The sequence below is a fragment of the Hibiscus syriacus genome, unplaced genomic scaffold, assembly GCF_006381635.1.
Source record: "Hibiscus syriacus cultivar Baekdansim isolate YM2019G1 unplaced genomic scaffold, ASM638163v2 tig00000145_pilon, whole genome shotgun sequence".
NCBI lineage: Eukaryota > Viridiplantae > Streptophyta > Magnoliopsida > Malvales > Malvaceae > Hibiscus > Hibiscus syriacus.
The window spans coordinates 35,857-59,553 of NW_024061769.1; the positions used below are offsets into that span (position 1 = coordinate 35,857).

At 37.0% G+C, this 23,697-nt stretch overlaps 1 long non-coding RNA gene and 1 pseudogene across 1 annotated transcript; both read right to left on the reverse strand.

The window, feature by feature from the left end:
• Positions 1-1,144: 1,144 nt before the first annotated feature.
• Positions 1,145-13,965, reverse strand: LOC120135901. Its single transcript, XR_005517294.1, has 4 exons — positions 13,793-13,965; positions 13,530-13,578; positions 11,874-11,875; positions 1,145-1,158 (listed from the first exon to the last, which is right to left on the reverse strand). It is a non-coding gene; the product is annotated as an uncharacterized LOC120135901 (long non-coding RNA).
• On the reverse strand, positions 13,963-22,853 carry LOC120135223 (annotated as a pseudogene).
• Between the last annotated feature and the right edge of the window lie 844 nt (positions 22,854-23,697).

The following is a 23,697-nucleotide window of genomic DNA, read 5'->3' on the forward strand; positions in this document are numbered from 1 at the left end:
TTGACAAAATTTACAACCAAAAGCTCTGATTACCAGTTGTTGGGAAATAAATGAGTAACAAGTAATTTTCCTATAGCCAGATTAGTGAGAATACGAAATAAAAGCGAAAAAATAATACCCGAAAAATTGATAACGGAGTTCAGCCAATTGTGCTTACGTCTCCGGACTGCTGCAGATCTTTTCTTAAAGAGAAAAAATTACAGGTATTTACAAAACACATTTGAGAGAGAACTGAAAGATTTTGGGATGATTTTGAACCGAATTCGGTGTCCCCTTTGCTGAAAATGTGCTCTCCATTGTTGAAAAAACCAACCCCCCTTTCTAGCCCCATTTTCTTGACTTTTCCAACAATCTCCCACTTGAAGATTGATTTTAATATGTCTTCACACCTTGATCAATTCAACATCATTTCTGGTCTTGTTATTCTAGCATGCCAACTGAAGCTGAACACAGCTTCAGTTTGTCCATGGTCACCGTCTTTGTCAACATGTCTGCCGGATTTTGAGCTCCGCTAATCTTTTCAAGTTTTAAAATCTCATCTTCCAGAAGAGACCGGATAAAAATGATATCGCAATTGTATGTGCTAACGGTACCCCCTTTTGCTAAAAATATGCTCTCAATTGTTGAAAAAATCAACCCCATTTCTAGCCCAATTTTCTTGACTTTTCCAACAAGGAGGGGGTGTGAGCAAGTCTAGCATAGTTTCCTTCTCTTTGGGGGTCAATGGAACACCTCTAGCAAGGTCTAAAGCCATGATGTGCACATTAGTCTTTTGTCTGTGTTTCTTGTAAGCCCAAACCCCTGCAGCAGCACCTGTAACAAGAAGCTGTCCACAAAATCTTTCTGTTTCAGGTGAAATAAAAAATACTGGTAAAGATTACAATAGCATTGGAAGTCCTAAAATTTTACACTAACCGGTGATAGCCACAAAGCTGCGGTCTGCAGATCAAACTTTGGGGCATAAAGTACCGTCTCGCCATAATCCTCTTCAAGCTTTTTATAAATCTCTGTCACTCTTTCCAGCTTGAATCTCATCAAAATTAACTACAATAACAAAATAAAAGCTGGAATTTTCTCTTTTGCGAAGTAGCTATATGATAACAATAGACGAACAAGTATGACACGGTACTAAGAATTGAAGGAACAGAATAAGAATATCTTCGGAAAGAAAGCTAGCAAATGATTGATTTTGCAATCAAAAGAGAGTTCACACTTCACAGTTATAATTATTCAAAGACTAAGCAACTTTAGATTTTCATGGAATGCAGAGAATTCAGAGTTTTAGAAATGTCGAAACATGTAGAAGTTCATTAACATACAGAACAAGAAATGATCCAATCGCGCATATATACAGATTAGAAGCTAACAAAAATTATGTTAAGACAACAAGGCCTAAAAGCAAGCCATTAACTCGCAAACTAATAGTTCAACTGAAGTAACAATGTCATCACGTCGACAAAAACTTGATCAGCCAGTTCCACCAACTTCTGGAAGGGAGTACTTTTATTTTATGTGATGAGATTATAACAGTTAAATTTTGTTAACAAACAGATTTCATCTTGTCGCTAAAGCAAATTGTAACAACCCGATTTTCAAAATAATATTTAATTAAAATTTGAGGGTTTAATTGTGAAAATTTGGGACTGAATTGAAAGATTTTAAAACGTGGAGCTTGTTTTAAAGTTAAAGAAAATTCAGGGACCAAGCCCTGAATTTAACCATGGAGTGTCGGCAGACAATTGATATATGCGTGATTTCTGTTTTGAAAAACAGAAATCAATTTCACAAATCCTTCCTCACGCACACAACTTCCAAACTCGATTTCGACGCCGTCCGAATTCCGATCGTTGTTTTGAAACCACCGTTGTGTTCATCATCGAGCGAGGAGCAAAACCTTCAAATTAATTGAAGCGAAACGCGGCCAAACGTCGGGAATTTCCAGTCAAAGTAGCGACGGTTTTTGTTAGCTCTATCGCCGAGAAAATCTTAAATTCACCGCTGATCGTTGCTCTGTTTACGACACCTCCCGCACCATCGTGTTCCTTGTGCCGTTCCGAGTTCACCGGTGTCAACCTTGTCCGCCGTAGACGGCGGCGCGTGAGGAGGTGGTGCAGTCAAAGATTCGGCCGATTTGAAATCGAGCTCTCCGCCGTTCAAAAATTTGAACCGATCGTTGTAAGTATATTGAAATCGCTCAAAATACTTTTTAGAAATTTTTCCGGGATTTTTAGGGCCCCGGAGGACGTCTAATGCGCCACACGCGCCGCCGCAGGGCGAGTGGCTCCTGGAAACCGGTTTAACCGGTTTTCAACCGGTTCTGACCGGTTTGACCGGTTTCAACCGGTTCGAACCAGTTTGACCGGTCTGAATCGGTTTGACCGGTCTGAGCCGGTTTGACCGGTCCGACCCGACCCGACCCGACCGTTGACCCGACCCGACCCGACCGTTGACCCGACCCGACCCGACCGTTGACCGTTGACCGTTGACTTTCTTTGACCAAAACTTAAAATGGCTTTGACCGAGCATTAAACGACCGTTAATCTTTTCCGAGTATACCTATCCTGATAGTTTTCGACGTGCCAAATCCGTTTCCGTGGTCTGTTTTGTTAAATTCGAATCCGAAGGTCTCCAAATCTACGGTCAAAGTTGTTGACTTTGACTTTGACCAAGAATCTGAATTTTTGGAAAGTCATACTTTATGTTTTTCGACGTCCTGATTCCGATTCCGCAATCCGTTTGGCCAAATTCAGACTCGAAATACCCCAAAATGATAGTCAAACCCGAAAAATGCTTATATACTTAAGAATTCTAGCTTTGAACAATTAAGTAAGATTTGGGGCTGATTAATTATTATTGTTTGAAGGTACAAGAGACTCTCCGGATCATTCGATAGCTCGACCCAACTCTTCTAGATCAGTTAAACCACGTATACCAGTATTCACTCGTAAGAATCGTAAATTTTATGATTTTAGAGATTTATTTATGTTACCCATTAGTAATATAGTGATATTATAAATTAGGCTCGAAAACTGTAGCAGAGCGTGGTGAAACCAGCAATCAGTAGATCCACGATTTGAACATATTATCGAGGTGTGTTCCCTATTTATTACTGAACTGTTTTATTTGTTTTAATATGTGGTACACTGAATTCTTTGGTTTCCGTATTGTTGATGCACCGATTTAATGTGATGATTTATGGATTATGACTGTTATCTGATATTTGTTTTGAAATGGTATATGATTACCATGTTTATGGATTTATGGAATTTATAACACGGTGCAATTAAATTTTTGGAATACGAATTTATAAAGTACAGCTCTGATAAAGCTGGAAAATTTTACGGACCTAATGTGACTCTTAGGTAGGCTCTGCGGCCCTGAGATCATTCTCGGGTAGGCCCTGCGGCCCTAAGATGTGTTCTTAGGTAGGCCCCACGGCCCCGAAATCTATCTTGGGTAGGCTCTCAGGCCCTAAGATGTTCCCTTAGGGTAACGCTTTTTAAAGAGATTTACTGCAGTATAATTTTATGGGACTTAATGGACTATGATTTGTTTAGTGTACCTATTGAAATTTTATGGTAATGTTGGGACACACTGAGCCTAGCTCACTTTTCGAAAATGTTTTCCCCCTTTCAGATACTGTTGGTTAGTTACCCTGGATTGAGCACTTGGAGGATCAACATATCTCTTGAAGTATATTTGATTGTAATGTTTTTACCTTGCAAGTTGTCTTTATTTTGTTAACATGGACCTTATTTTAAAGTATGGTATTTTAATATGATGACACTTTTGCTATTACTATTCGGTTTATCGTGATTTGATTTTTAAGATATGTTTTAAATTAAATTATTACTTATTGGTATTATATTTACAAGTTAGGTTTTGATAGTATGATTTATTATAACTTCATGTCATTTATAATGCGATTTTACATTGATTGAATAACGGTTTCGGAAAAATGTCTTAAAGAATCATAATGTGAGCCACTAGACTTAGTCGAAACGCATAGGCTGGGTCTAGGGGGTTACATTTATTGGTATCAGAGCTTTTGGTTTTTAACCCTCGGACTGTGTATGAGTCCACATGGAAGATACGATTTTGAAATATTTTACAAAACAAGAAACAAAGGTCATATCACAAAGTTATTAAAATTTTTAACTGTGTTCGAGACTCCAAGTGCTTATCTAACCCTAAGTTTTATCTTCTGTAGTAAACTTGAGATCCATCAAAATGAGTGCTAGACGTGGTCGTCGAACTAGCCGTGGACGAGGTCGAGTGGCTAGATTTGCAGATCCGATCGATGAGATACGAGTAGATCCCCCACCTCCGATAGGTGATCCTGCTCCTACGACCCCAACGAATCTGCCTCCTACCGATGGTATTGGCATGACTACACCGATCATAGGAGCGACAGATATTGAGTCAGAATCTACCGGAGTTGCTTTGGATGAGACTTTTGGTAGACAATTTCTGCAGTTGATACAGGGAGCAGTCAGAGCTGCTGGTGTTGTATCTGAGGTTCCTATTTCGCAGACTCTAATTGCTAATGGGGTCAGGCTTTTGGAGGACAGCTTGGATGAATTCCTACTGAAGCAGAAGATTGGCTACAGGATACAGAAAGACGCATGGATCAGTTGGGTTTGGACTCAGCAAAGAGATATTTGGGGGCAGTAGCGATGTTAGATGGAAATGCCCACACATGGTGGGAGTCAGTGACCAGTAGTGTTTCTACTGATCGTTTGACATGGGATTTCTTCAAGGAGCGCTTTCGGAGCCGATTCTTGGGTGAGCGCTACTTAGTCCAGAGACGACAGCAGTTTCAGGACTTGGTTCAGGGTGACATGACTGTTTCAGAGTATGAAATAGAGTTCTTGAAATTGTTAAAGTATGGAATCAGTCTGGTGCCTACCGAAAGAGATCGATGTCGTAAATTTGCCTTTGGACTCAGATACGAGCTACGTAGGCAGGTGGTAGCCCTTCAAGATGAGATTTTTGATGTGCTGGTAAGCAGAGCCAAGGATGCTGAGGAGATGGCGGCGTTAGCTTCTGGTAGAGAACGTGTTGATCAGGAGCGATCTAGGAAATCTTTTGGCCCTACTGAATCATCCGCACATTCCGGTAAGAGGACTCGTACTTCAGCCCCTCAGAGGAGCAATACACGCTTCAGGTCTACTGTATCATCACCTTCAGCTGTTAGTAGAGGTGGTTCTTCGGTTCCGGTTCTAGTGCCTCAGTGTGACTTTTGTGGGAAACGGCACACGGAAGAGTGTTATAGGAAGACCAGAGCATGTTTTCATTGTGGATCTAGTGGACATTTTCGGAGGGATTGTCCTCAGCTAGCTTCGTCTGAGCGGATCGCTACCCAGACTCCTGTGCGTTCTCAGACTACAGTACATACTCCAATTAGAGATCGTAGCCAAGTAAAGGCTCGTGGTTCAGTGTCCAGGACAGACAGTAGAGCTCGACCTCAGCAAAATAGAGGGCCAACAGTTTCTGAGGCTAGACAGCCAGCCTTGGTTTATGCCACTAGACGTCGGGATGACAGAGATGAGCCTGAGGTTATTGCAGGTACATTTACTATTTATTCTATCCCATACTTTGCATTACTGGACAATGGCTCCACTCACTCCTATGTATCGAGCTCAGTATCTCGAAACCTTCAGATTCCGATAGAGAACACTGAAAATACTGTTACAGTTACAAGTCCAGTAGGACAAGCGGTATTAGTGAATAAGGTATTTCGGCGTTGTCCTTTGGAGGTGCAGGGAGAAATTTTTCTCGCTGATCTTATGGAGCTTCCTCTAGAGGAGTTTGATCTAATTCTTGGGATGGATTGGTTGAATAAACACAAGGTAAATCTGGATTGCGAGTACAAGCGAGCTACCCTAAAGACTTCAGATGGTCGGACTGTTGTGTTAATTGGTGAACGGCGTGGCTATCTCTCCAATATAGTTTCAGCGATGAAAATTGATCGTATGATCCGAAAGGGATATGAGACGTTCATTGCCTGTATTTTGAACACTAAAGGTGCATTGTCCACAATCGAGGAGATTCGTACAGTTAGCAAGTTTCCTGATGTTTTTCCTGAGGAGTTGCTTGGGTTACCTCCTGATAGAGAGGTAGAGTTCGAGATTGAGACTTATCCGGGATCTTCACCTATTTCTATGGCACCTTATCGCATGGCTCCAAAGGAACTTAAGGAGTTGAAGGTCCAATTGCAAGAATTATTCGATCGAGGATTTATCCGACATAGTACTTCACCATGGGGAGCTCCAGTTCTATTCGTGAAAAAGAAGGATGGGTCGCTAAGATTATGTATTGACTATCGGAAATTGAACAAGATGACGGTCAAGAATAAATACCCATTACCCAGGATTGATGACTTATTTGATCAATTGCGAGGAGCTACTGTATTCTCTAAGATTGATCTTCGTTCGGGGTATTATCAATTGAAAGTTAAAGGATCTGATGTTGCAAAAACGGCCATTCGCACTAGATATGGTCATTATGAATTTTTAGTGATGCCTTTTGGTTTGACGAACGCTCCTGCAGCTTTTATGGATTTGATGAATCGGGTGTTCCGACCATATTTGGATCAACTTGTGGTGGTCTTCATTGACGATATTCTGATCTATTCTCGTACTGAGGCAGAGCATGACGAGCATTTGAAGATTGTTCTGCGGACTTTGAGAGAGCATCGTCTATATGCCAAACTAAACAAGTGTGAGTTTTGGCTTCAAGAAGTGTCATTTCTGGGGCATATTATTTCTGCGCGAGGTGTTCAGGTTGATCCCAGCAAGATAGAGGCTATTATGAATTGGAAACGACCTAAGAACGTATCTGAAATCCACAGTTTCTTGGGCTTGGCTGGTTATTATCGACGTTTTGTTGAGGGCTTCTCGATCATTGCTTCTCCTTTGACAAAGTTGTTAAGGAAGAATGTGTTGTTTGACTGGGGCGAGGCACAACAGGAGAGCTTTGAGAAATTAAAGGCGGTTTTGACTCAAGCACCGGTGTTGATTCAACCGGAGTCCGGGAAGGATTTTACAGTGTATAGTGATGCTTCACATTCAGGACTTGGTTGTGTTTTAATGCAGGAAAGTAAGGTGGTGGCTTATGCATCCCGTCAGCTGCGGCCGCATGAGAGTAATTATCCTACTCACGATTTAGAGTTGGCAGCAGTAATTTTTGCCTTGAAGATTTGGAGACACTATCTTTATGGAGAGAAATGTTACATTTTCACAGATCATAAGAGCTTAAAGTATCTTCTGACCCAGAAGGAACTTAATTTGAGACAGCGTCACTGGTTAGAGCTTCTAAAAGATTATGATTGCGTGATTGATTACCACCCTGGTAAAGCTAACATTGTAGCAGATGCTTTGAGTCGAAAGACGGTATCGGAGTTGAGGTCTTTAATGGCCAAGATGAATTTATATGACGATGGCACTTTGTTAGCAGAATTGCAAGTTAAGCCGACCTTGGTTGATGAGATCAAAGCTAAGCAGCCCCTTGATAGCTCCTTGCTTTCCATCTTTGAGCAAGTAGAGCAGGGGATAAACACAGATTACGCAATTGATCAGGATGAAGTTTTATGCTTTAAAGGTAGATATTGTGTGCCTGATGACGCTGAATTGAGGCAGACTATCCTTACTAAGACTCATAGTAGTCCATATGTTATGCACCCCGGAGGAGATAAGATGTACCGGAATTTGAGAGAGAGGTATTATTGGACTAGTATGAAGAAAGACATATCTGACTTTGTGGCTAGGTGTTTGACTTGTCAGCAAGTTAAGGCAGAACATCAACATCCATCAGGTTTGTTACAGCCTATCAAGATTCCTGAATGGAAATGGGAGCGTATTACTATGGATTTTGTTACTGGCTTGCCTATGACTCCTTTGAAAAAAGATTCAGTTTGGGTGATTGTTGACAGACTTACAAAGTCAGCTCACTTCATTCCTGTGCGAGTAAATTATACTTTGGATAAGCTGGCAAGATTGTATATTTCAGAGATTGTCAGATTGCATGGTGTTCCATTGTCTATTATTTCTGATCGAGATCCGAGATTTACTTCGAGATTTTGGAAGGCGTTACATACGGCTTTGGGAACAAGATTGGATTATAGTACATCCTTTCATCCACAAACTGATGGTCAATCTGAGAGAGTAATTCAGATTCTGGAGGATATGTTGCGGGGTTGCGTAATCGATTTTCATGGTAGTTGGGAGAACTTTTTGCCGTTGGCTGAATTTGCTTACAATAACAGTTATCAGACCAGTATTCGTATGGCACCCTATGAAGCACTCTATGGGCGTAAATGTCGCACTCCGATCTGTTGGACTGAGTTGCGTGATAAGAAAACTTTGGGACCTGAGTTAGTGCGAGAGACGGAGGACACAGTCAGATTAATCCGTGACCGTCTGAAAGAGGCATTTGATAGGCAGAAATCTTATGCAGATCAAAGAAGGAAGGATATACAGTTTGAAGTGGGAGATCGGGTCTTTTTGAAAGTTTCACCCTGGAAGAAAGTATTAAGATTCGGGCGTAAGGGTAAATTGAGTCCAAGATTTATTGGACCATTTCGTATCTTGAAGAGGGTAGGACCTGTTGCATATCAGCTTGAGTTGCCTTCTGAGCTAAGTCGTATTCATGATGTCTTTCATGTATCAATGTTGAGGAGAGATACCGTCCAGATCCAGGTCACATTATTCAGGTTGAAGAAGTAGAGCTGAGACCTGATTTGTCATATGAAGAGGAGCCCATTCAGATCTTGGAGAGAGATGAACGAGTTCTTCGGAATAGACGAATTCCAATGGTCAAAGTTCAGTGGAGGAATCGAGGCCCCTCAGAAGCTACTTGGGAGACATTGGAGTCAATGGAGGCTCAGTTTCCTCAACTATTCTCATAAGGTAAATTTCGAGGACGAAATTTCTTGTAGAGGGGGAGAATTGTAACAACCCGATTTTCAAAATAATATTTAATTAAAATTTGAGGGTTTAATTGTGAAAATTTGGGACTGAATTGAAAGATTTTAAAACGTTGAGCTTGTTTTAAAGTTAAAGAAAATTCAGGGACCAAGCCCTGAATTTAACCATGGAGTGTCGGCAGACAATTGATATATGCGTGATTTCTGTTTTGAAAAACAGAAATCAATTTCACAAATCCTTCCTCACGCACACAACTTCCAAACTCGATTCCGACGCCGTCCGAATTCCGATCGTTGTTTTGAAACCACCGTTGTGTTCATCATCGAGCGAGGAGCAAAACCTTCAAATTAATTGAAGCGAAACGCGGCCAAACGTCGGGAATTTCCAGTCAAAGTAGCGACGGTTTTGTTAGCTCTATCGCCGAGAAAATCTTAAATTCACCGCTGATCGTTGCTCTGTTTACGACACCTCCCGCACCATCGTGTTCCTTGTGCCGTTCCGAGTTCACCGGTGTCAACCTTGTCCGCCTAGACGGCGGCGCGTGAGGAGGTGGTGCAGTCAAAGATTCGGCCGATTTGAAATCGAGCTCTCCGCCGTTCAAAAATTTGAACCGATCGTTGTAAGTATCTTGAAATCGCTCAAAATAATTTTTAGAAATTTTTCCGGGATTTTTAGGGCCCCGGAGGACGTCTCACGCGCCACACGCGCCGCCGCAGGGCGAGTGGCTGCTGGAAACCGGTTTAACCGGTTTTCAACCGGTTCTGACCGGTTTGACCGGTTTCAACCGGTTCGAACCGGTTTGACCGGTCTGAATTGGTTTGACTGGTCTGAGCCGGTTTGACCGGTCCGACCCGACCCGACCGTTGACCCGACCCGACCGTTGACCCGACCCGACTCGACCGTTGACCGTTGACTTTCTTTGACCAAAACTTAAAATGGCTTTGACCGAGCATTAAACGACCGTTAATCTTTTCCGAGTATACCTATCCTGATAGTTTTCGACGTGCCAAATCCGTTTCCGTGGTCTGTTTTGTCAAATTCGAATCCGAAGGTCTCCAAATCTACGGTCAAAGTGGTTGACTTTGACCAAGAATCTGAATTTTCGGAAAGTCATACTTTATGTTTTTCGACGTCCTGATTCCGATTCCGCAATCCGTTTGGCCAAATTCAGACTCGAAATACCCCAAAATGATAGTCAAACCCGAAAAATGCTTATATACTTAAGAATTCTAGCTTTGAACAATTAAGTAAGATTTGGGGCTGATTAATTATTATTGTTTGAAGGTACAAGAGACTCTCCGGATCATTCGATAGCTCGACCCAACTCTTCTAGATCAGTTAAACCACGTATACCAGTATTCACTCGTAAGAATCGTAAATTTTATGATTTTAGAGATTTATTTATGTTACCCATTAGTAATATAGTGATATTATAAATTAGGTTCGAAAACTGTAGCAAAGCGTGGTGAAACCAGCAATCAGTAGATCCACGATTTGAACATATTATCGAGGTGTGTTCCCTATTTATTACTGAACTGTTTTATTTGTTTTAATATGTGGTACACTGAATTCTTTGGTTTCCGTATTGTTGATGCACCGATTTAATGTGATGATTTATGGATTATGACTGTTATCTGATATTTGTTTTGAAATGGTATATGATTACCATGTTTATGGATTTATGGAATTTATAACACGGTGCAATTAAATTTTTGGAATACGAATTTATAAAGTACAGCTCTGATCAAGCTGGAAAATTTTACGGACCTAATGTGACTCTTAGGTAGGCTCTGCGGCCCTGAGATCATTCTCGGGTAGGCCCTGCGGCCCTAAGATGTGTTCTTAGGTAGGCCCCACGGCCCCGAAATCTATCTTGGGTAGGCTCTCAGGCCCTAAGATGTTCCCTTAGGGTAACGCTTTTTAAAGAGATTTACTGCAGTATAATTTTATGGGACTTAATGGACTATGATTTGTTTAGTGTACCTATTGAAATTTTATGGTAATGTTGGGACACACTGAGCCTAGCTCACTTTTCGAAAATGTTTTCCCCCTTTCAGATACTGTTGGTTAGTTACCCTGGATTGAGCACTTGGAGGATCAACATATCTCTTGAAGTATATTTGATTGTAATGTTTTTACCTTGCAAGTTGTCTTTATTTTGTTAACATGGACCTTATTTTAAAGTATGGTATTTTAATATGATGACACTTTTGCTATTACTATTCGGTTTATCGTGATTTGATTTTTAAGATATGTTTTAAATTAAATTATTACTTATTGGTATTATATTTACAAGTTAGGTTTTGATAGTATGATTTATTATAACTTCATGTCATTTATAATGCGATTTTACATTGATTGAATAACGGTTTCGGAAAAATGTCTTAAAGAATCATAATGTGAGCCACTAGACTTAGTCGAAACGCATAGGCTGGGTCTAGGGGGTTACACAAATAACTTGGATTTTTACAAAACCATTTGCTAGAGAATAAAATTGTGTACTTTTCTAAGGAGGATTGCTATATCTAGGGGTGTTCGTGGTCAGTTTGGATCAGTTTTTGACTAAAAATTCATCTGATCCGAAAGTATAAATGTTTACGGTTTGGATTTTTGTAAAAAAAAAAATCTGATTCGATCCGATCTAATTAAGTGCGGTTTGATTCGGTTTGGATCGATTTGGATGTTTCTAAAAAAATATTGATAAACAAACAATGTACGGGAAAAACACAATACTTGAGAATCATATTTCCATTAAAATGTTTAGAAATGAAATGTTTACATAGACCAGTTTGTCGATTAATATAATTCAGTGAACTCTCCATTCTCCAATTCTTCTTTTCCTCTGCCTCTGCCTTTGTCTTCTGCTTATAAATGGCTTTAGTTTTCTCTATCTTGAAGAGGTTGTAAATTAGAGGAAAATTAAAAAAGTAACGAGGGTTTTAGTACGGCTAGCGTGTTCAATGAATCATTCATTCAAGCTTCCCCCTCCACATCCATACAAGCATGGTTGAATCCAACGCTACAGCATACTATCATCAATAGTTATTAAAAAAAAAGCATTCCATTGCCAGATCTTGAACCCAGATCTCTCGGGTGAGAGTTGAGAAGCCTGACCAAGTAGACTACAGCAAAATCCTGAAAGTGTTTCATAATCCTTATATTTGTCAGATTCTCTAGACAAGAAATATGGAAAAATCATTTTAATAGATATCGGTTTGGTTTGGTTTGGATCGGTTTCGGATTTCCGAAACTGAACCGATCGGTTTTGTGGAAAAAAAACCAAACACACTAAATCGGTTACGGTTTTTTTCGGTTATCGATTTTTTGGATCGGTTTTTGATTATTTTTTTAAATCGGATCGGATCTAAACACCCTTAGCTATATCTGCTTGTGAATCTTCAATGGACTGACTCCCACATTCTGCACGTCGCACATTGTGGCTGATATTTCTTGCCCTGGCTTCCACAACTTGTGCTTTCTTCACTTCATCATCTTTGTTCTCCATTCTCAAAATAGATCACTGCAGTCTCAAACAAACTACCAAAATCACGCACAAAATGGAAACATCACCAGCATTACAATTTGCTGGGCTTTCTTTTTCGTCAGTGAAGCATTTTATCGAACACTTCACTCGAGGAAAATGAAGAAAAAGAAAGCATAGCAGATAGACACCATTTTTCTTAAGCGTTTTCTTACAATCGAATGATTCAGTTAAAACCCAAAGTCAGAAACCCCTCAAAATAAATTACTTGAAAAAGGTCGATTAAGTATAAATATACAGATCTTGTTCAACTGAAGTTAATAGTCAGAAATCAAAATATATGTTTTTCCCTCTCTTAGATAGAATCGAGCACTTGGGTTCCTTTGTCTTTGATATTTTCATCAATTAAATTTCTAAAGCTTTTCTCAGTTTTGTTTTCCATTTTTTTATTTATTTTCAGAGTCACCCAAACTAGACAATGAAAGCATATAATATAGTAAGAAGAAGAAGAAATGAACATCAGGAAATACCTTATAGGATTGTAAACTCAGCGACTGATGCTCAATTTTGGTGCTTGCGATTTGGACAAGAGGTTTGGCTTATCAAAGGAGTTTTGAGCGGGGGTTTAAGCTGTGTCTTTCTCTTCGAACTTTTAACAATTCATAAAATAAAATGATCTTTTGCAGTCCATTAATAGACTAAATTTCAAGTTTATTTCTCATAATTCATTGCCAACCTCAGCAGCTCATGAATTAATTTACATTGAGAATTAACAAAACATCAAAGTACTCAAAAACTCAAGAAAGTGAGGTTCTATCATGGATTAAACTTGCATTGAAATTCAAAAGTACAAAACACTCGAAGTGAAAACCCTCGAAGTGAAAACCAGTGTGTAGTGTGTTCGTATAAATAATACTACATCGAAAATTCAAGCAGGAACAGGAAAATGTGCTCACCAAGTATTCAACAAGAATAAACGACAAAGAATACATTGGGCTTTGGGGAGTGATCACCTGGTGAACATGTCTCATTCCATTACTTCATCTATGATGGATTTGTATTCAGAAATAAGTTTGATGCAAAAGAAACGACTGCAACTAACAACTTTGATATTCAGCAACTCCCCAATTCAGTTGTGGACTTTGACAGAATCTAGTAGTAAAAGTTCTCCTGTTAAACCATTAAATATTTTAGAACGTCTACATTCACATGTTTTCAACTTAGTTCACTGTAATTGTACTGGTGTTGAACATGGATACTTCAAGAAAAATAAAAAATCGTAACAGCATAATACAAAACTAATTTATAATTGAGTTCAATTAGCTATATCTAACTTAACTTACTCTGTTCACCCGGTTCTGAAAATGAGAAGAAACTGACATACCTGGTGGAAGAAGTGCAACTTCAATCTCTTGAAGTGTTTTGCCTTTAGTTTCCAGTACATTTTTCTTTACAAATATAACTGCCAGCGAACAAAAGGTGGCAAAAATTGTATTCAAGAGGAATGGTCCAAGCAGCTCCAGTAATCGTAAAAACAACAGGCCGACCAAGAAATTAAACATCTGTTACAAACACCAAAGACAGTAACTGGTGGTTCTAAAAATCAGGAAAAAGGAGAAACACAAGACAAAAACCAAAGAGTCACGTGCCTGTTCACCATACATATTAATATGAAATGCATTTGAAAAGATTGTGCGATATTATTGGCATTTAAGTAAAAAAAAACGTCAAACGACAAGATTTTTAAAGAGTAAGAACTGTTTACCCAGTGGACAGCCATGCAAACTGACATCGCCTTGGCTCTAATCCGACTGGGGAACATTTCTGATAGGAGAAGACCAGGCACTGGTCCAGCACCCATAGCATAGGTGCAGACAAATCTGCATTCTCACACCATCAAGTTTGTGTTAAGAAGCAGCCACGCCACAAAATGATGTTGCTGAATATAAATGTTTCCTTTGAATAGCCTTCGTGAAAGCGTGTAATAAGGTCACCATAGACATCCATTCTAATGCATTTAGTGGTTAGATATCCATCATGAAAAAGAAATTTTTACATCCAAAGTGACACTAAGCTTCAGGGGTTTAATAAGCGTATCCCACTCTAGAAAGGAACATTTAGATGTTCAAAGGATTAACAACTTACAACAGCATGCCTCCAACAGAGATATAAATTACATTGCTACTCGCAATTAAGGAACTAGCTGAAATTGCCTGAATACCCATTGCTACTGCCTGAAACACAGAAGCATGAAGCAAAAATCAAATAAATTATTGAACATAATACAAATTGGTATGTTCAAATATAATAAGCAGAATATATGTACCATAACTCTTATAAATTGTAAAAAAAAGGCCACAAATTTTATTGGTACAACAAAGTCCAATAATGCTCATGCTTTCTCTAATAGAATTCAACATTTAGTGCCAAATTATAAATGCCACAAACAGCTACAGATATTAAGTTATGTTAGGAATTCTGATATCTTATATATGCTGCTAGAGGGCACTAAACAGTAAACGTCAAGCCAAATCTTTTCTCTTTACCATTCCTGAAAAACTTGCAATGAGAAGAGCCTTCCTTCCCAGTTTATCCATTGAAAGCAATGCAAAAAGTGACCCTGAAGACGTATAAGCAGCAAATTTTAAAAAATATTCCACGATGCATAAATTAGATACATGGTGAAGTAGCCACTTATACCTAACAAATTGGCAATTCCCACACATGTGTTTGCGGACTGTGAGGGTACACCGGCACTTTTAAAGACAGACGAGGAGAAATAGAAAACAGCATTTATGCCAGATAGTTGTTGAAAAGCAAAAAGAAGAGATCCAATGAAAACAACTGCAAAGGAAGAAGTTAATAAGAAAAGTATACTAACTTAAAATCTTACCGAAAATTATTCGCATGTTCAGAGTTTACCTTTACCATGACGGCCACAAAGTAGCTTGGAGAGCTTGACTGTATCTGACTCGTCCCCCCTTTCTGACTTTGACAATTCAGCCATTGCAACTTTGACATGTGGTCCTCCCAGAAGTTTCTCAAATACAATTTCAGCATCAGCACCCCGTCCTCACTGAAGCAAGTTTATAAAGCTTATGAGAGGCTACCGACACAGCGAAAAAGCAACTTGAAGATAAACGATGAGAATTGATCATATCATTCGTCTTTTTTCATTTTCCTTAATATATAGAGGTTGAAATTCACCCGTAGTATGAAGCAATGATTTCAGGATATAGTAGCACCCATAGCTCAGAAATGAAACTAGCTTTTCTTTTAGTATATTATAGATTCTCCTTTGGTCCATCAATCAAAGTTTCGGGCTCCACGGGTCTTTTAAAATAATAAAATGCGTCTGCTATCCTTTCTCAACACCTAGAGCAACCGCATCATAGTCACTTCCAATATCTTACTTGACTACCTAGTCAAAATGTACACTCACACACTATCAAATTTTTGTTCAGTTGAATAATTTTTCAGAAAGATGCATCCGTACAATGGCTTTATATTCAGATCCTTAAATCTAACTACAACTGAAATCGAAGTTATTTTAAGTGATAGTGGTATACATTGATATATGTAAAGCTAACTATTTGCAGTTCCAAAGAATATAACAATATAAAATGTGAACATAATATGGACCATTTTTTCAAAATATCATTACATCTCTAGCTGGATCCAAGTTCTTTTATCGCAAGATGAAGTTAAAGGATGTTGATCATGCAAAGCGGGAACCTACAATTATTGTTAGTGAGTATGAAAGTAGAGCAGACAACCTTGAAAAACCAATGGGGACTTTCTACGGAAAATTCCATAAAAAGAACAAGTATAGCAGCGGGAGCAACAGATGCCCAAAAACATATGCGCCACCTGTGCATATCATCAAGTTATGAATTATGTTATCAACCTATGTGTCAGAAAAGCATTGTCAAAGTATGTTCTTCAGATGACTTTTTTCTTTTGAAAACGAGAATGGGGAACCAAGCACATCATCTTGTAGTGCCATCCTAAAAATTGATTTGCTTCAAATAACAATAAATCACATATTAAAACAAGTTTTTTGTTGATCATCATCTTCATTGCTACGGCTACTTCTAATTCACTCATCATTTCTTACCAACCCTCGGTTTCCTTAGCAGGGAATCCCATATATAGAGCACCTATCAATCCTAAACATGTAGCATTTGACTGCAGCATCCATATGTACCTCTTATATAAGCTGGAGAAACCTGGTCATGGCCTCATGGGTCACATTACTATTTGTAAAAAAAAAGGAAAGAAGAGAAGAAGCCTTACAATATAACAGAAAAATGGTACATTAATACCTCTGCAATATAAAGAGCTGAAACAGGAGGGCCAATACCCATTCCAGTCCCGACAAATAACCTCCCTAGAAGCATGACCCAAAAGCTTTTTGCCGTTGCACTGCAAGAATTATACAAAGTGAAATGAAGACACAATTATAATTATTCAAAGATTACAAAGCAAGATGCCAAAAAACTCCTAACTTATTCTATATAATTTAATTTGTTTTATGGGAACCAAAAGAAAAAGGTAGGAGTGACTCAGTATCTCTCAACAAAATGGCTCAGGAAATTAACTATAAATTTATCAGTTAAACTGAAATTTTGCCTAATGAATTTTAGCTGAACTAAAATCCAAAAAAATAAAATTCAGAACAAACCCTCCAAGACGTCCATATGGAGCATAATGGATTGCCTATTTGAGATAAATTCAAAGCCAAAAGAAGCTAGGAATTAATATTGCAATTACCTCATAGAAGATCCAATTATCATAGGTAAAGCACACAGCTGGAACGCCCTGCGACGCCCAACCCCATCTGCAATCAAACCACTGAACAACGATCCCACAAAGGCACCCCCTAAACATGTACTTACAACCAGGCCTTCGTTTCAACAAAAAGAAAACACATTACTCATTAGAGTGATTTTTCAAACAAGACGAGCTACAAGTTCATTGCTCCAGTACCTTCAGCCATGATATCCCCATGAAAGCCAAGGTCATGTGAAATACTTTCTAGCGTTTCATTAACTACTCTGCATCAACAGTAGCAAGCATTAACTATACAACGTCTGCAGAATTTCCAGATTTAACGAGAAAAAAAAATCAAAAACTGAGCATACCCAAGATGGTAACCAAATAAGAAGGAAGATAAGGTTGCCAGGAGTATATACGGGAATGATCGCTTCCAGGGAGGGTTTCCAATATCTTTGCCCACTCCATTCTGTAATCGTACTTAAAAGTCCACATAATAAAGTAGAAAATTGTCAGCACTTACTGAAACTAATAAAGACAACTAAAATGGGGGACTTGAAGCCATTCCAAAAACATCAAAAGCATGGAGATAGAAATGACACTAAAAACTTAATAACATAAGAAAGCAGAACAAAAAACTTTGAACTTCATGCAACTTGCCTTTTTTATTAACTTGCTTCATGATAACTAGCCATTTTTATTAACTTGCAGCTCCAGAATTAATAGTAAAAGCTCGTGCTCAATAAATTCACTACATAAGGGAAATTGATCAAAAACGTTTTTTTCTTATACGTTATAAAGAAAAATTGAAGAATCCGTGAACCTTGTTCTTTGTCATAGTCATAGGCATTGATAATGTGGTCTCTGCTACCACGCTTGTACATGGAATAAGAATCAGCGTGTCGTCCCCGCATTTCGACGTTACTATAAACAATCTCCCCAGAACTTAACACAAAATTCTCTGATGTTAACTGCAAAAAAAAAAGTTCAAAGAGCAATTATAAATTAACTCGTCCAATGTTATTATTTAATCGTGAGCATCGACAATTGAGAGATCAAAAGAAAAGTTACAGAGAATCAGAAATTAAATCATATTGCTTAGCTCCAGTCTTTGTACAGAGTAACATAAACGAACAAATTTCATTGGAGACTTTGTCTTTTCAGCAACGACCGAACAAAGCTAATGGAAACGTTGTCGTTTCAGCAGGATCAAGCAATACAGAAAGAGCAGGATCAAGCAATACAGAAAGAGCAGAAACAAAAATCAAAATGATAAATGAACAGAGGTGAATTTAGCTCAAAACACGGCAGCGTTTTCTGCAAAATCAAATCGTACAGAACTCACCATGTTTAGCATTAAAAGAAGGAAACAGATTCAAGAACAAAAGTAGGAAGGAAACATATGTATTGTACGTGTCACAAAGTACAGAACTTAAAGATAGAAAAGCGTTGGTGTAATATATAAATAATACGAAAACGATACGTCGTTTAAAGAATTAATAAATATACTCGTAAGATAGGAATGAGATGAGTGCATTCGCTATTAGCTTTGAATTTCGGAATGCCACGACAATGGCGACTTTCCCCTTCTTTTCTCGAATGTAACCAAGACGTAAAGAACATGAAAACGAGTGAAAAGACGGGAATCAAAAATGAAAAACAGACATGTACTAAAATGCGACGTGAAGGACGACGACTGGTGATTGTTGCTAACTTATACACGTCTGGTTTAACTTTCTCTTCTTCATTTTTTTTTTGGTTTAAATTTGATAAAAGAGAAGAGCGCCTGTTCTGCAAATTGAGGGAATATCGGGAAAGTCTCATGCGACAGTCTAATATACGACTATATTTATTTCTTTTACCATTTTTTGTGAGAGATTTCTTTTACATTTTAATTTAATAACTCACCAGAAAATTGATTTTTAAATAGAATATCATAACAGTTGGATCGTGCTATCATAGAAACTTTATAAAAAAAATATGAATGTCTAAATCCTATACATAAATATGAAACCTACGTTAAATAAATATGTTGTGTCGGTCACATTAATTGAACTTTTAGATATCATGTCACGTTTAATACACAATTTTCGTATCAATTAGTCATACAAGTTGATTTTAGCATTATATGTGGACCTGTCAGGGCTAATCTAGGTTTAATGCATCAATTGTGGCTTTAAAATATAATACTTCTAACTATAGTCCTTTAAATGATATTTAGTGCAGATTAATTCTTAGAATATATATTAACCGGACAATTCAGTATGAGTCTGCTTTTCTTAACGACGTTAAAGGAAACCCATCGAATGTGTTAATATCATTTTGTGACCCCTAATTAAAAATAAAATGAATAATATTAAAAATATATATAACTTTTAGAAATTAAATTATGCACTAAATATTACAAATAATTAAAATATATTTTTTTTAAAAATAAAAAAATCAAAATATAAATTTAAAATAATTAAAAATGAAAAAAAAAACTTATTTTAAGTTTAAAAAAATAAAATATATTTAAAACATTAAAAGGATATAAAACCTAAAAAAATCAAATAACTATATTTCTCTTCTTCTTCTTTTTGAAAAGTAACTCTTAGAAGTACAGTAAAAAAGAATTTTTGAATGTGTGGTTTAAACTTTAAATTTTTGAGATTATTGTTAAAAGTAATTTTAAAAAGATAAAATGTCTATTTTAAACACAAAATTGAATTTCAAAGTTAAAGTGAGACTCGTGCATTAGTAAAGATAAAAATATAAATTTTGTTCTAAACACAAAAATGAAAAAGTTAAAAATCTCAACTTTTGCCCGTTTTCACATTTTTTTCCAATTTTCTTCTGTTTGTGCTTTCTTTGCCCCGATTTCCATTAGTTTGTTCAGCTGTTACATAGTAGGTGGTCTTGTACATCTCTTGATAAAGCATTGTACAACGTGAAAATACTCACAAGAGTCGGGAATCGGTAAACATTTCAAGAAGATGAGCGTAATGACTACTTCATCAGAAGAATTCTAGATCTTAACCAAAGAAGCCAACCAGAAATACTCTACCTTCCGAAATCAATCTAAGCCTCAACATTAGCATCAATCTTGACACTTGTAAAATGTATATAATTTTTGAAGGATTAAAAGAGTAATTGACTTATTTGATATTTAGTGAACTATTGGTTTATAATTTGTTTCAATTGTGAGTCCAAAAAAGTGGTGACATTTTTAAAACTTTTTCACATTTTGGAAAAAGAAAAAGAATAAAAACATTTTCAAACAGGACAATCTCTAAAGAATGAAGGAGGTCCTTGAAGTTGGTGAGACCTATTCTGCCTTAAATAAAGAAATAAGACCATAAAAGATGCATAAGTATTAAAGACGTTCTCTGATTTTTAAATGATAAAGCCTGAAAGATCAGAAGACTCAAAATAACACTTCTCACACTTATTCGTGACATCATCAACATCAATAATCAGTTAAGAGGCAAACAATCACTTGATAAGATGGGGCATGATATATATGGAGATTTTTTAGTATCTCAATTCATCGCAAAGGTTCAGGGCATTTTTGTCAAAAGCTCTGATAATTTTTGAGTGTCCATCTGCTTTAGAGACCTCACATAGAGAAGCCCTTAAGCTATTAGATTAGAATAATAAAGAATAAATATATTTGATGAAACTTCTATTTTTCCAAGTTGATAGCATGTGATCGTTGATAAATAGCACGAGGACGAGGCCTTTTGAAGTTAAATTTCTTGTCATTCAAATAAAGACGAGCCATGAAAGATACCTACATTGGGGCATTACTAAAAAACTTTGATCACATTGAGATAACAAGAATCAAGTCAAAAAGACGTTGAAGATAAGCTTCGTCACTTGAAATAACATGGGCAAAATATGAAGACAATAAGAGTTTACCTTAGAATAGTCAACCATTCATGCTTCGGTTGGCAGAAAGATCCTAAAAAAACAATTCTGATTGAGAAATTGAGTCATAAACAAACAGTGCATCTGACCATATACCTAATTATAACAAGAATTTAAGAAAAAATAGTTCTCCCGAAATGTTAAAACAAAACAAGAGACAAGAAAGTCATGATGACACGAGACGATCAGATTGTTCTCTAGAAGACGCAAGCTTGAGTTGACAAGATGCCACAATGATATCAGGATGGACTCTAGACAAGAGTAATCAAGTGAAAAGAAGATCGAGCTCTTCACTTTAGAGGCATAAGAAGATTGATGATCATTATTTTTGTATACAAGAAAGTCATGCATTTATATGCATTTAGTTGCATTCATATTCCCATACATAGATGCATGATTCTTACAGATCTTCCAAAGAAATAAGAGAAAGAAGAGCAAATCAAAATTCAAGCCTCAAATAGAGGGAATTACATTCAGAGTGGCAAAACTTCAAGAATTGAGAAGCTCAATCCACAGAAGAATCATTAATTTGAAGTGAGATTTGATACCATCATATAAGGAGGTAGATCAACATTTTGGTTCATAATGAGAAGAACTCGTCCGATGAGGGAGAACAAATTCCTAATGAGGAGAACTTGTTCAACCTCGATTCATCCATCACATAAGGAGTTGGATCAACTTCATTTTTCTTACTCGATTTCATGAGTTGGATCAGCATCACCATCTCGCTCGATTCTATCACATAAAAAGTTGGACCAGAATCATCACTTTTCCCTCGAAACTCAAAATCATTTCACTCAAGATTTTATCTCATTTTATATTATTTTAATATTTTTTTTCTTAAAACATATTTTATCCTACTTGAGATTGTTTTTCATAAAACATATTTTATCTCACTTGAGATTATTTTTCTTAAAATAGATTTTATCTCACTTGAGAGTGTTTTTCCTTAAAATAAATTTTATCTCACTTGAAAGTGTTTATCTTGAAACAAATTTTTCCTCACTCAATGCAATTATCTAGTGTTTTCCTAAAAATCACCTCATTTAAAAATCAGATTCCATCTCTTTTAAGATAAAAATATCATTTTTGGTCTCACATGATACAAATTATTTATAAAATAAATAAACAAGTCCTCAGATATGCTAATTAAGGATAATGTGTCATTTACGAGCCCAACACATGTGACATTAGGGCAAACCATGCGAGAAAAAATTCAAATACGTTGAGGTAAAGCATTCGATTGAAAGATGGAAGAACCAATGATGGTGCTAAAGAAATGGGATCGTCGTCAAATCAAACAAAATTAGGTTATCTTTTGTCTTTGTTACACTATTGTTTTCACAATAATGAGCAAAAAGGGGCAATTATTATACCCTAATTTTGTCCTCACAAGTTGAATTAGATTAAGGACGATCGAGGGTCGATTTAAAGTGGTTCGTGTGCTAATTTAAGTGACATTGGTGGCAGTGGCATGAATTACAGATTAAAATTAGTCCATTGTTTAAATACAATCCAAAAATCAAAATTACAAAACCATCTACATTCAAATCCACTTAGCCCAAGATACAATTATCCAAATATTAACCCTTAGCCCATACATTACCCAAATCTATTACACCAAACACAAACACAATCCACTCCAACTTTAGGCCATTAATCAGCCCAACATGTAACAAACAATGCAGCAACCCTAGTGTAGCAGTTTCCCACATCAGCACCTCCACCTTCCACGTAGACTCCAGCACTGGTCCCCTCATTTATTGTTCGTGTGATGTTCCCACGGTAGCAATAGGACATGTACAAACAAGCAAGAATGAGTTGTATTTTTTAGGTTTCCAATTGTAACCTCAGTATGGGTTTTTAAACCCCGAATAAACCATTTTGTAGGGATTCTTGGTTCCATTTTATGGAATACAAAAAAGAAAAAAAAAGAGAGTAGTACAAGGCTGCTTTTCATTTTTTGGGTGTGCCAATTAATCTGAACTGCCAAATTGTAAAGTCCCAGCTGTTGTTCAAATCAAATGCAGATATCTTAAAAGTACGACTGAGATATATATAGTTGATGAATCTCATTATGATAAGATTGTCAAACCGAATGAGAAGCTTTATAGGTTTTGGCCCAACCTTAAGTTAAAACTAAGTTGGGTTGTGTCTAATTTCATTGATCGAATTAACGTTTCTCTTTCTTTTCTGTTCTTTATCTTGATTACTTAATTAACCATCAGTAGTACAAAACCCAATTTTATTAGTTTTGTTGTTACATTTAACTTGTCTACTTTATGTTTTAAAAATTTTATCATGATTCATCTTGTCTAATCTACTTGTTAAAATAATATATATGATATTTACTTACTGACCCACCATACCGATTGTCACTACAAATTGGATATTAAATGAACTTCGAAGCTTTTTTTTACCTTTTTTTTTGGTCGGTTGAGTCTTTCTTTTCGATAAATGGAATAATAGGATTTTATGTTTAATGTATTGATTCTATGCATTATCATTGCTTATTATTATTTATTTTAATATGAGATAAATACAAGATAATATTTGTTTAAAGATAATTCTTAATCATTTGATATGTAAAAAATTGGAGGAATC